The sequence below is a fragment of the Anomaloglossus baeobatrachus genome, chromosome 4 (genome assembly GCF_048569485.1).
Source record: "Anomaloglossus baeobatrachus isolate aAnoBae1 chromosome 4, aAnoBae1.hap1, whole genome shotgun sequence".
In the NCBI taxonomy this organism is placed as follows: domain Eukaryota; kingdom Metazoa; phylum Chordata; class Amphibia; order Anura; family Aromobatidae; genus Anomaloglossus; species Anomaloglossus baeobatrachus.
This window is the reverse complement of record NC_134356.1, coordinates 465,498,319-465,513,297: the sequence shown is the minus strand read 5'-3', so window position 1 is coordinate 465,513,297 and position 14,979 is coordinate 465,498,319. Positions and strand designations below refer to the sequence as shown.

The 14,979-nt window shown below is 43.5% G+C and overlaps 1 pseudogene; it reads left to right on the top strand.

The window, feature by feature from the left end:
* Positions 1–5,371: 5,371 nt before the first annotated feature.
* On the top strand, positions 5,372–6,034 carry LOC142301695 (EF-hand domain-containing protein D2 pseudogene; annotated as a pseudogene).
* The last annotated feature ends 8,945 nt before the right edge of the window (positions 6,035–14,979 follow it).

Sequence of the window (14,979 nt, the reverse complement as noted above, 5' to 3'; positions counted from 1 at the left end):
CGGAATTAACTTGGCATTGTGACATTTGGACTGTAGATCAGCCTGGAAGTGTGAAATGCACTGCAGCAAAAAAGAATGTTATTTCTTTTTTTATTTTTTTTTTAAATTGTGAAAAGTTTATTCAGAGGGTCATTTATTATTCACCCCCTCAAACCACAAGAATTCTGTTTGGTTCCCCTAAAGTATTAAGAAGTATTTCAGGCACAAAGAACAATGAGCTTCACATGTTTGGATTCATTATCTCTTTTTCCAGCCTTTTCTGACTAATAAGGACCCTCCCCAAACTTGTGAACAGCACTCATACTTGGTCAACATGGGAAAGACAAAGGAGCATTCCAAGGCCATCAGAGACAAGATCATGGAGGGTCACAAGGCTGGCAAGGGGTACAAAACCCTTTCCAAGGAGTTGGGCCTACCTGTCTCCACTGTTGGGAGCATCATCCGGAAGTGGACGGCTTATGGAACTTCTGTTAGCCTTCCACGGCCTGGACAGCCTTTGAAAGTTTCCACCCGTGCCGAGGCCAGGCTTGTCCGAAGAGTCAAGGCTAACCCAAGGACAACAAGGAAGGAGCTCCGGGAAGATCTCATGGCAGTGGGGACATTGGTTTCAGTCAATACCATAAGTAACGTACTCCACCGCAATGGTCTCCGTTCCAGACGAGCCCGTAAGGTACCTTTACTTTCAAAATGTCATGTCAAGGCTCGTCTACAGTTAGCTCATGATCACTTGTAGGACTCTGAGACAGACTGGTTCAAGGTTCTCTGGTCTGATGAGACCAAGATCGAGATCTTTGGTGCCAACCACACACGTGACATTTGGAGACTGGATGGCACTGCATATGACCCCAATAATACCATCCCTACAGTCAAGCATGGTGGTGGCAGCATCATGCTGTGGGGCTGTTTCTCAGCCAAGGGGCCTGGCCATCTGGTCCGCATCCATGGGAAGATGGATAGCACGGCCTACCTGGAGATTTTGACCAAGAACCTCCGCTCCTCCATCAAGGATCTTAAGATGGGTCGTCATTTCATCTTCCAACAAGACAACGACCCAAAGCACACAGCCAAGAAAACCAAGGCATGGTTCAAGAGGGAAAAAATCAAGGTGTTGCAGTGGCCTAGTCAGTCTCCTGACCTTAACCCAATTGAAAACTTGTGGAAGGAGCTCAAGATTAAAGTCCACATGAGACACCCAAAGAACCTAGATAACTTGGAGAAGATCTGCATGGAGGAGTGGGCCAAGATAACTCCAGAGCCTTGTGCCGGCCTGATCAGGTCTTATAAAAGACGATTATTAGCTGTAATTGCAAACAAGGGTTATTCCACAAAATATTAAACCTAGTGGTTGAATAATAATTGACCCACACTTTTATGTTGAAAATTTATTAAAATTTAACTGAGCAACATAACTTGTTGGTTTGTAAGATTTATGGATCTGTTAATAAATCCTGCTCTTGTTTGAAGTTTGCAGGCTCTAACTTATTTGCATCTTATCAAACCTGCTAAATCTGCAGGGGGTTGAATACTACTTGTAGGCACTGTATACTATCCCTTCATAAACAAGCAGTAAGTTAAACAATACAAAGATTCAGCAACAATATGGAAGACCTAATTACATCATTAATTAATGATGAGATGATTAACTTTAAAGGGAACCTGTCACCTAGAATATGCGTTCTGACCTATCAGCAGACGCATGTGTGCCCTAATTACACCTCCCGACCCATCCCTGTGTTATAAAATTGTATAATATGAAAGTAATAAAAAATGTTTTATTACCTTCATATTTCGTATGTAAATAGCAGGGAATGTGGTCACAGGGGCAGCGCCTTGACCTGCATACTTTCCGTGGTATCACTCCCCTGTGGGTGTGATACCATGGAGTCACATGAGCAACGTCACCGTCGCTCATTCTGTCCTGCGTGCATTGTGGCAGGCTTCGTTTTCGGATGTTCACGCGCCGGCTTCAGCCCAGCTGAAGCACCAGACAGGTGCGAAACGGCCGCCGTCACCTTTGGACGTGTGTAGCGTCCGCTCCCTCCCCTCCACCCCATGCACTTGTAACCTGCACGAATAAAACAAGAAACCTGCACAAGCAACAACTGGTGAGTGCCTGATGTTTTTTCCTCTCGACCGCTCTGATGTTCACTATATACTACACCTGTAATAAGCTACATCACTATATACTGCGCCTGTAATAAATTACAACACTATATACTGCACCTGTAATAAATTACATCACTATATACTACACCTATAATAAACTACATCACTATATACTGCACCTGTAATATAGTGATGTGATTTATTACAGGTGCAGTATATAGTGATGTAATTTATTACAGGGGCAGTATATAGTGATGTAGTTTATTACAGGTGTAGTATATAGTGATATAATTTATTACAGGGGCAGTATATAGTGATGTAATTTATTACAGGTGCAGTATATAGTGATGTAATTTATTACAGGTGTAGTATATAGTGATGTAGTTTATTACAGGTGTAGTATATAGTGATGTAATTTATTACAGGGGCAGTATATAGTGATGTAGTTTATTACAGGTGTAGTATATAGTGATGTAGTTTATTACAGGGGCAGTATATAGTGATGTAATATATACTACACCTGTAATAAACTACATCACTATATACTACACCTGTAATAAGCTACATCACTATATACTGCGCCTGTAATAAATTACATCACCATATACTACACCTGTAATAAGCTACATCACTATATACTGCGCCTGTAATAAATTACATCACTATATACTACACCTGTAATAAACTACATCACTATATACTGCACCTGTAATATAGTGATGTGATTTATTACAGGTGCAGTATATAGTGATGTAATTTATTACAGGGGCAGTATATAGTGATGTAGTTTATTACAGGTGTAGTATATAGTGATGTAATTTATTACAGGTGCAGTATATAGTGTTGTAATTTATTACAGGGGCAGTATATAGTGATGTAGTTTATTACAGGTGTAGCATATAGTGATGTAATTTATTACAGGGGCAGTATATAGTGATGTAATTTATTACAGGTGCAGTATATAGTGATGTAATTTATTACAGGTGTAGTATATAGTGATGTAGTTTATTACAGGTGTAGTATATAGTGATGGAATTTATTACAGGGGCAGTATATAGTGATGTAGTTTATTACAGGTGTAGTATATAGTGATGTAGTTTATTACAGGGGCAGTATATAGTGATGTAATATATACTACACCTGTAATAAACTACATCACTATATACTGCCCCTGTAATAAATTACATCACCATATACTACACCTGTAATAAGCTACATCACTATATACTGCGCCTGTAATAAATTACAACACTATATACTGCACCTGTAATAAATTACATCACTATATACTACACCTGTAATAAACTACATCACTATATACTGCACCTGTAATATAGTGATGTGATTTATTACAGGTGCAGTATATAGTGATGTAATTTATTACAGGGGCAGTATATAGTGATGTAATTTATTACAGGTGCAGTATATAGTGATGTAATTTATTACAGGTGTAGTATATGGTGATGTAGTTTATTACAGGTGTAGTATATAGTGATGTAATTTATTACAGGGGCAGTATATAGTGATGTAGTTTATTACAGGTGTAGTATATAGTGATGTAGTTTATTACAGGGGCAGTATATAGTGATGTAATATATACTACACCTGTAATAAACTACATCACTATATACTGCCCCTGTAATAAATTACATCACCATATACTACACCTGTAATAAGCTACATCACTATATACTGCGCCTGTAATAAATTACAACACTATATACTGCACCTGTAATAAATTACATCACTATATACTACACCTGTAATAAACTACATCACTATATACTGCACCTGTAATATAGTGATGTGATTTATTACAGGTGCAGTATATAGTGATGTAATTTATTACAGGGGCAGTATATAGTGATGTAGTTTATTACAGGTGTAGTATATAGTGATGTAATTTATTACAGGTGCAGTATATAGTGATGTAATTTATTACAGGTGTAGTATATAGTGATGTAGTTTATTACAGGTGTAGTATATAGTGATGTAATTTATTACAGGGGCAGTATATAGTGATGTAGTTTATTACAGGGGCAGTATACAGTGATGTAATATATACTACACCTGTAATAAACTACATCACTATATACTGCCCCTGTAATAAATTACATCACCATATACTACACCTGTAATAAACTACATCACTATATACTACACCTGTAATATACTACATCACTATATACTACACCTGTAAAACTACATCATTACATTCCCATATACTACATCACTACACTCCAATATTAGTCACCAGTTACCCCCCTCCCCCATTGTCCCCTCCTCAGGTTATTAGTCACCACTCACCTCTCCCTCCTCAGGCACCTCCATACACTCCCCCCGCCGAGCTGCTTGTTCCCTGGTATGGGCCCTGGCTGCGCCGCTGTTGTTCTTGTACGGGCCCCCACCGTTGCTTCTCTCTGTACAGGCCTCGGCTGGTGCCGCTTCTCCTGACGGGCGGGAACTTTTCAAATGACACACGTGCGCCGTACTGACGACATCAGGGCGCGCGTATGTCACAGAGAAAGGTGCCGGGCAGGGAACAGAGGACAGATCCTGAAGCTCCGCATAGTGTAGCAGCGGAACCCAGGAATCTGTCCTCTGTTCCCTGCCCAGCACCTTTGTCTGTGACACACGCGCACCCTGATGTCGTCAGTGCGGCGCACGTGTGTCATTTGAACAGTTCCCGGCCCGCAGGAGAAGCGGCACCACATCTCCAACTCTGATCTAATGTGCGGGACGGTCACAGAAAGTAGGCGGGCCGGATGTGGCCTGCGGGCCGCCCCTTACCCAGGTCTGCCCTAGAGCCTTAGGTTCCATTTTGCTAGAGTTAAGGAAGACTGTGGTCAGATGTTAGAATCAAAGGCAGCAACTTTTTAATTAAATGCGGATTTCAATTCTTTGAAAGTGGCTCTGCTTTTTTTTTTTCTCTTCATCCTGTCGCTTTCTGTCTTTCTGTTCAGCATGAAATTCTTATTCAAACTTACTGGCCGAAGACAGAGCTTGGACCTTGGCCTCAAAGAAGATCTTGGCTCCCATTACTCCCTCGGTGGACATGTCTATTTCAGAGAATTTAGCTAGACATATCAGTCCGCAGTCGTCCTCCAGCTATCCTGCCATCGCCTTGTGAAATATCAGGAAAACCCTGGTTTACTATCATTCCTCCTGTTCAAATTCGATGTTGGCATTGGCTGGGCTGCGCGGAACTGAGGCAGCAGGAGGGGCACATACAAGTCTCACAAACTTCCATCAACCTCCGGATTCCATGGCGGAGAATGATCTGGTCCTGAAGCTGCAGCGCCGCTTGATGTTAGATGTCCCAACACTGCATGCAGAGGATGAGGTGGCAGCTGTGCCCAACGGGGATGAGGAAGGCAAGCCGGCCAATGCCAACGCTGACTGTGAGCTGAGTGTCAAGCTGAACAGGAGGAATTACATCAACCAGGGCACTACTGTGCCAGCCATCCGAGGCCACACTTTCAACCCCTACATGGAATTCAAGGTGTTTTACAGAAAGCAGATCAAGGACATGGAGGCTATGTTCCGCCAGTTTGACACTGGATGGGACAATTTTTAACACCTGATTGAGCTGAAGCTTATGATGGAGAAGTTGGGAGCCCCACAGACTCATCTTGGTTTGAAGATATTGATGGAAAGATTAACTTTCGGGAGTTTTTCCAAGGTGGCGTCATGAGACTTGGCGGACAACTGCGGACTGATGTGCCTAGCTAAACTCTCTGAAAAAGACATGTCCACCGAGGGAGTAATGAGAGCCTAGAGCTTCTTTGGGGCCAAGGGGCAAGCTCTATCTTTGACCAGTAAGTTTGAGTCAGATATTCGAGCTGAACAGGACAAAAGACAGCACCAGGAGGAAGAGAAGAAAAACCGCAGAGCCACCTTCAAAGAATTGAAATCCGCATTTAGTTAAACAGTGCCTTTGATACTAACATCTGACCACAGTTTTCAATAACCCTAGCAAAATGGAACTTAAGGCTCCTGCTAAAGCAAGGATTATCGTCCTTTCTAATACTTTGCTTAAAACCAGGCAATTGTCGAAAAGCCAAATAAAGCAACATCTCTTTCTGTATATACTGAAACTTGACTATTTCTAATATGTCATAGGTCATAAAACTGCTATCTTTTCCTTAGATTTTACCGAAATCTACAGTGTAATAGGTTTGAAGTAATTTAAGAGTTCTTACATGATACAAATAGGATACTTATAAATCAACTGTAAATAATTTCTACATGGCTAGAAAGGCAAGAGATACTAAGACCAAGGTGACTCCGATAGCCCTGACCCCATAGAATGCATTCCACTGATCGGTAACATTCCTCAAAGATTGAACAATTTGTTGAAAAAACAAAATCACTGAAGCTTGTGCTAAAAGTCACCCATCCTCCAGAAGAAGTGTTTGTTATTCTTCGAATTGCTATGTCGTTTGCCACCCTGTATGTTGTGTTAGGCCTGGTGAGGTGGATCCTCCAAGCCCAAGGTCCAGGTGGGCACACAGCCACAGGCGTCGATGCAGCAGACGGGTGAAGCACGAGGCTGAGGTACTGGAGATTGCAGGCAGGTAGTAAATGGCGAGAAGACCGCAGAGAGGTGGCTGAAGTGTTGGAAACCACAGGTAGGCAGGAGATGTCGAGAAGATCACATACTAGTGGGTGCAAAATTAGAAACCACTGGCATGCCGGAGAGATCCTGAAGATCACAGACAGTTGGGTTTGATATTGGAAACCACTGGCAAGCAGGAAACGTCCAGAAGAACAAAGATAGGTGGGTGTGATATCAGAAACCACTGGCAGGCAGGCACTGAGTAGGTTGAGGTGCACAGGACAACTGTTAGTCCTGAAACACTGGTCTTAATACTAAAACACAGGTGAGTGTTTTGGTAGGCCTTAAATAGGCCCAGGCGGATGTTCACATGGGATCAAACCACTGTGTCGGGCAGGGGCGCATCCCACGACCAGTGGGGATCTACTCGTGATGCTCGGATCCGGGATTGTGGCTGTGGCACGAGTGGCAGCCGGATCCGAGGCTCGTGCAGCAGCCCGCCACCCACAACTGTAATAAAGGGGGTATTTACAGGGGAGAGAGTTTGTCTGTGACGCCACCCATGGGTTGCGGTGATAGTTTGGTGACACCGTCGCTGCCTTGGTATGGGGGCACCCGGGGCTGATTGAGCGGGGCAGCAGGATGGAATTCCCTTCCACAGGAAGGGGAGGTGTTGTCCCGGGGCCCAGGTGTAGGTGGTGTGCAGGAACACCATACTGAGTCTGAACTGGGTGCAAAAAACCTAAACAATCTACACTATATGGAGAGAAGGTATGCACACCAGTGACTATGTAAGGGGAATATATGAATGCAGAAACTGCTGTGTGAATACTGACATGAAAAATCCAATAGCTATATGTAAGAATGAAGGTATGAAAAATGGAATCTGCATTATTGCCATGAACATATGAATTTATTCATATGTTCATGGCAGTAATGCAGATTCCATTCAGTATTCCATTCACTATTCAGTATGGTGTTCCAGACGTTATTTTTGATTAATTTGTAGTCTTTCGTTTGTGAACTTGGCCCCACCCAAGCCAGTCCACATTATACGCATATATAGCCTGGGTCTTAGCTTCCCATACACGGTAAGTTTTTTAACTGCATGAGAGGACACACACTAACTAGGGACCCCAACGTAGAGAAATACTTTGGTGTAGTGTTGGGGCTTTGTTGCATTGATCAATTCAATAGCTACATTTCTCTTTATTCATATGTTCATGGCAGTAATGCAGATTCCATTTTTCATACCTTCATTCTTACATATAGCTATTGAATTTTTCATGTCAGTATTCACACAGCAGTTTCTGCTTTTCATATATTCCCCTTACATAGTCACTGGTGTGCATACCTTCTCTCCATATAGTGTAGATTTTTTAGGTTTTTTTCACCCAGTTCAAACTCAGTATGGTGTTCCAGACGTTATTTTTGATTAATTTGCAGTCTTTCGTTTGTGAATCTGGCCCCACCCAAGCCAGTCCACATTATACGCATATATAGCCTGGATCTCAGCTTCCCATACACAGTAAGTTTTTTACCTGCATGAGAGGACACACACAAGCTAGGGACCCCAACGTAGAGAAATACTTTGGCGTAGTGTTGGGGCTCTGTTGCATTGATCAATTCAATAGCTAAATTTCTCTTTATTCATATGTTCATGGCAGTAATGCAGATTCCATTTTTCATACCTTCATTCTTACATATAGCTATTGGATTTTTCATGTCAGTATTCACACAGCAGTTTCTGCTTTTCATATATTCCCCTTACATAGTCACTGGTGTGCATACCTTCTCTCCATATAGGTGGTGTGCAGGGCTGGGGCGTCGTCTGCAGGCTGGACCAGATGACACCGGTGTACTCACTGTTGTTGAATAAACCTCACAAAGTCCAAGGAGTAAACCAAGTGCGGGATACCAGTAGCCTACAGAGGGGTGTGCTCACACCGGGTCCCTCACACCGGTTGACAGGACAGGGGCCCTTCCTCCTGCACTTCAGTGTTTTGTCTTGTGTGTTGACTAGTCCGCATGAAACAGGAAAAGTCCACTCCCGGTGTCTTTGCTGTGGGAGCTGAGGCCCGCGAGATCTGACCCTTGCAATCTTTGCAGACACTTGCAGACGCCCTATTCCCCGCGTTGGGCTTCTATCTAACTCTATCTGGGATGCTGGTGGGACAAGACTTGGAATGTTGTCCGCTGCTGGCTAATTGGAAAGGTGCTTGAAGCTGTCCTCGCCCTAGGGTCCAGGAACCCCGACTGTGCACGGCCTTCGGACTGGATTTCCGCTGTCAGCACCAGCGGGCTACAACCCTGCCCCGGTCCAATTAAGGTCTCCCACGACCGGATCTCCGTCACCTGTGGCCCTGTTCTGCCGTCTGCTACCTGGTCGGCTTCAGTAGTCAGGTAGTCTGGGAGCTACAACTCCCGACTACCACTTCCCTCCTCTCACTTCCACTGTCTCAGCTTAACTATCGTGTTCCCTCCCCTGACACCTCAGAACCCCTAGGTGGGCATCACCATCTGCCTGGCCACGCCCACTGGTGTGTCCCTATTGTCCTTGGGGGGGTGACTAGGCTTTTGTGGCTGGTGTATGTAACTGTGTGGGGATTGTGTTGGAAGGCCAAAGGGAAGGGATTCCTGCATCTGGAATATGGATGCACTCATCTGTGACACCCTGATTTTATCAGGGTGTCACACCAGGCTGTCTACAAAGGCTAACATGCAATACAACATATTTTACCAGGGCAAAGTAATCAAGGCATGAGTCTGGCACAGGTGCGTAACAGTTGTACTTGGCATAATACAGGAAAGTTCATCAATAGTACTGTGCTGTACCTAAGTTTACATCTTGAAGAAAACTTTTTAAACAACCATGTCGCATGCGGTAGGTCATTGGGTTTATGCCTTTTTTTAAGATTTGTCTCCCTGTTTCCAGTATGTTTACTCTATGATATATTGCAATGATTTCTAGACACTATGCTTTAATTTATGCCTAATTTTTCAGCTATCTTTGGGGTCTTCCATCGTTCTTTTACCTCACCTTTTCCCTGATCTCTTGACCTCTCCCTTTTCTTTATTTTTTTCCTTTGTCTGTAAGGCTATGTCCGCACGTCGCGTAAAAACATGCAGTTACGCTGCGCTTTGTAGCGCAGCGTAACTGCATGCGTCCTGCCTCCCCTGCACAGTCTATGGAGATTGTGCAGGGGCCGTGCGCACGTGGCGTTTAAGAGCGCAGCGCTTCGGCTACTGCCGAAGCGCTGCGCAAAAAGAAGTGACATGTCACTTCTTTCCTGCGCTTTGCCGGCAGCTCCTGCTCTGTCTATGGCAGGAGCTGCAGGCAGAGCGCATGGAATCGGCGCTCACTACGGACATTTCTGCAGCGATCTAAAGCGCACATGTGCTCTTCAGATCGCTGCAGAAATTTCTGCAGGGCTTGTACGCAACGTGCGCACATAGCCTAAATTAAACCTCGCATGAATGGATATTTTCCCCTTCACACACAGGCAATTTACCGTTTTTTTTTTCATTTTTGTTTTTTGCTTTCCTTCTTCCGAGAGACGTAACTTTTTTTATTTTACTGTCAATCTTGCCATGTGAGAGCTTGTTTTTTGCGGGACAAGTTGTACTTTTAAGTCAAACCATGCGTTTTACCATATATAGTACTGGAAAACATCAAAAAAAATTCCAAATGCGGAATATTGTAAAAAAAAAGTGCGATTGCACGATTAGTTTTGGGATATTTTATTCACCTTGTTCACTATATCGTAAAACTGATGTGTCAGTGTGATGCCCCTGGTCAGTACAAGTTTGTAGACACCAAACATGTATAGGTTTACTTTTATCTAAGAGGTTAACAAAATTCAGAAGTTTGTCCAAAAAAAGTGCCACACTTTTTGCGCCTTGTTCCGCGACCTGTAGCGTTCTCATTTTTTAAGATATAAGGCTGAGTAATGGCTTATTTTTTGCATCTTGAGCTGCCGCTTTTGACGGTACCATTTTTGTGCATACACTACCCTTTTATTGCATTTTGCGCAAAATTTGCAATGACTAAAAACGTAATTTTGGCGTTTGGAATTTTTTTGACACTACGCCATTTACTGATCAGGTTAATTGATTTTATATTTTGATAGAACAGGCATTTCTGAATGCGGTGATACCAAATATGTGTATATTTTTTTATTTTTTTAACCCTTTAATTTTCAATGGGGCAAATGCGGGGTCATTTAAATTTTAGAATTTTTTATTTTCTTTTAATTTTTGAAAACTTTTTAAAAACTTTTTATTTTACTAGTCCCCCTAGGGGACTATAAGGGTCAGCAGTCTGATTTCTTGTTCATTTCTGCTGATCATATTTAAGTTGTTCAGTTTCTTTAATTAGTTAGCCAGCATGAAAATAAGCAAGCTTGCAATTGACTTGCTTTTACTATGTGCTGTTAGTCTCCTGCAAAGAGAGTTTTTATCTATCCTAATTTATAGCTGGTTTCCATGGACCTTGGCCTCTAGTGCCTGCCCAGACCTTGGACAAGTTTTCACAGCAGTTGCATTGCAGGAGAGGAGTAAACTCTTAGGCTATGTGCCCACGCTGCGGAAAATGCGCGGATTTTGCCATGGATTTCTCGCGGAAAAGCCGCGGATTTCCCGAAAATCTGCAGCTCAGGCACTTCCCAGCCATCTCTATGGCATTTTGGAAATGCTGTGCCCACGCTGCGGATTTTTCCGCAGCGGATTTCGTGCGGATTTTGATCCGGAAAAATCTGCAACATGTTAATTATTGTTGCGGATTTTCATCCGGATTTTGGTTTTAAAATTGGAGGAAAAAAAAAATCTGCACCAAAATCCGCATCAAATCCGCGGCAATTCCGCGGTAAATCCGCGGCAAATCCGCACCTTTGAAAAGGTGCGGATTTTGCGGGAAAGCTGCGGATTTTGATGAAGAAAAATCCGCAGCTACATTCTCCCGTGGACACATAGCCTTAACATTCCAGTAAGCTCTCTCTAATCCATTCATGTTTTTCTTTACAGCAGTTAGCTGCTCATCTCCATCGCCCTCCATCTCAGCTTCTGACTGAGCTGCTGTTATAAATCTTATGCCGGCGTCACACGGTACAATATATCGGGCGATATGTCGTCGGGGTCACGTCGTTAGTGACGCACATCCGGCATCGTTTGACATATCTTACCGTGTGACACCTCCGAACGACTGTGAACGAGCAAAAATACTCATCTTATCGTTGCTCGTTGACACGTCGTTCATTTTCATAATATCGATCCTCCTTCTGTGCTCCGGTTGTTCATCATTCCCGAGGCAGCACACATCGCTCCGTGTGACACCCCGGGAACGATGAACACAGCTTACCTGCGTCCCGCCGGCAATGTGGAAGGAAGGAGGTGGGCAGGATGTTACGTCCCGCTCATCTCGGCCCCTCCGCTTCTATTGGCCGGCCGCTGTGTGACGTCGCTGTGACGCCGAATGTCCCTCCCCCTTCAGGAAGAGGATGTGTGCCGCCCATAGCGACATCGTAGGGGAGGTAAGTGCGTGTGACAGGGGGTTAACGACTTTGTGCGCCATGGGCAACTAATTGCCCGTGACGCACAAATGACGGGGGCGGGTACGATCGCTCGTGCAATCGCACGATAGATCGTACCGTGTGACGCTGGCCTTAGGGGTGCTTCACACATAGCGAGAACGCTACCGAAATCGCTGCTACGGCACGGTTTTGGTGACGCAACAGTGACCTCATTAGCGATCTCGCTGTGTGTGACACTGAGCAGCGATCTGGCCCCTGCTGCGAGATCGCTGCTCGTTACACACAGCCCTGGTTCGTTTTCTTCAAAGGCGCTCTCCCGCTGTGACACACAGATCGCTGTGTGTGACAGCGAGAGAGCGACGAAATGAAGCGAGCAGGGAGCAGGAGCCGGCATCTGGCAGCTGTGGTAAGCTGTAACCAGGGTAAACATCGGGTAACCAAGGTGGTTACCCGATATTTACCTTAGTTACCAGCCTCCGCCGCTCTCACGCTGCCTGTGCTGCCGGCTCCTGCTCTCTGCACATGTAGCTGCAGTACACATTGGGTTAATTAACCCGATGTGTACTGTAGCTAGGAGAGCAGGGAGCCAGCGCTAAGCAGTGTGCGCGGCTCCCTGCTCTCTGCACATGTAGCTGCAGTACACATCAGGTTAATTAACCCGATGTGTACTGTAGCTAGGAGAGCAAGGAGCCAGCATTAAGCATTGTGCGCGGCTCCCTGCTCTCTGCACATGTAGCTGCAGTACACATCGGGTTAATTAACCCGATGTGTACTGTAGCTAGGAGATCAAGGAGCCAGCGCTAAGCAGTGTGTGCGGCTCCCTGCTCTCGCGGTTATGATCGCTGCTTCGGCTGCTGTGTTTGACAGCTAAGCAGCGATCATAACAGCGACTTACAAGGTCGCTGTTACGTCACAGAAAATGGTGACGTAACAGCGACCTCGTTGTCGCTGTCGCTTAGTGTGAACCAGCCCTTACTCTTATTAAACCAGTAGACTAAAAAACCCCTGCACCCAGCATCATGGCTCTCACTGTCCGAAGCTGTGTGCATGTTCAAATCCCCTGTTATCTTTATATGCAGATACCATGATAACAGTGTATATGATAAAACAAACCACTGATAGCTGAATGTTTTAAAACAGAACATGGTTTTGTATAACTGTTGCACTTATCTCAGAAAAGAAGTTTATTCTCCCTTAGCACACCCAACCACACTTTCCCATGACTACATATTGTATATTATTATTCATCTTGGCCAATCCAAATAAACAGTGAATGTTTCAGATAATACTGTACTGTATATTACCCAAGTACTGGTTTCCATTGACTCAAAAAATAGTATACTGAAGTACATTGTGATAACAACTACACCACATTTTATTGTAGAAATTATTAGATCAGGAATAATTTCACAAACATTTGGGGAGGTGAGATTTAGGATCTATGTAGTTGTCTGATTGTGGTACTAGTGATGAGCCAGCACTACCATGCTCAGGTGCTCGTAACAAGCAGTTGGATGCTCGGATGGACGTGACTTAAGTGCCTGAGTATAATGGAAGTCAATGGGAAAGTCAAGCATTTTTCAGGAAGATTTCCCAGATAAATGCTTGCGTTCCCCATTCAATTCCATTATACTCGGGTATCTGAGCATCCAACTGATCATTACGAGTACTGAGCATCTGAGCATGGTAGTGTTCGATCATCACTATGTGGTACAAATACACCACTAATGATGATGATAATAATAACAATAATAATAAGAACAATTAGTTTATCTACAAATCCAGGTTTCGCTATATGTTAACAATATCACTTTGTTTTCTTGTAGAACATTTGATTCTGGAAATTATTCAGTGATTCATGTTACTCTACTGTAATATTAAGTGGAACTAAAGGCCAATGCATGCATGACCCGGTCTGTGGGTGAGTAAATAGGGCTCTTCTATAGATGGTGCCACTATGGCAGCTGAACAATGAGTTTGTTATTCTCATTTTAGTTATGCTGAAAGGGAACATGCAAATCTCCCATTCTATCTTGCATGCAATTAAAAAAAAAGATGGAAATGTTATTATTTTGTTATTTGACATTTACTTGCTCTTTTCTGCATTTATGTTTTAAGAAATGGTCATCGCTGATTATGCTGAGTTATGTGTCTCTGGTACAGACACGGCAAAGTGTTGATATAGAGTTCACAGAGCAGGCCTCAGAAACTCTATCCTTATAATCAGTAGTGGGGTCTCCAGACACCTCATATAACACAAAACAGCTGTTCAACTTCAACTTGGTTTCTTATGAACTCAGTGGTTAATCTGATAGTTTGTCTGCAATGTTTACTTGAACTTGCAGATGAAATGTATATTTAATGTAACATTTTAGAGGGTTCTTTATATTTACTACAAAGGATAGAGCTTGGAGTAGAGTTGGCGGCACTGGGCACAGAGTCTATGGTAAGCCACCTTCTTTCACTCTTTAGGCATGAATGGGGGTGGATTTTGCTCAGTTTCATGTTCCACCACGTATTCCCAAATTTTCAATGACCGTTGAAGAGAGTCCAAATGAAAAGACAAGTCCTAGCTGCCTATAATCGTGGTCAAGGCAGGGAGTGGTCAATCCTTTATCCAGGAAATGTAATAACTTGTAGCATTTGGGCACTTAAATGCACAATTTGAGCTCAGGGCAGAAGAGGATTGGACAACAAAAAAAAGAATAAAAAAAGGAGCAAAGTCATCACCAGAAAATCGAACCAAAACAAGAATCTACAAAACCTTAATTCAACTGAAAATGTATC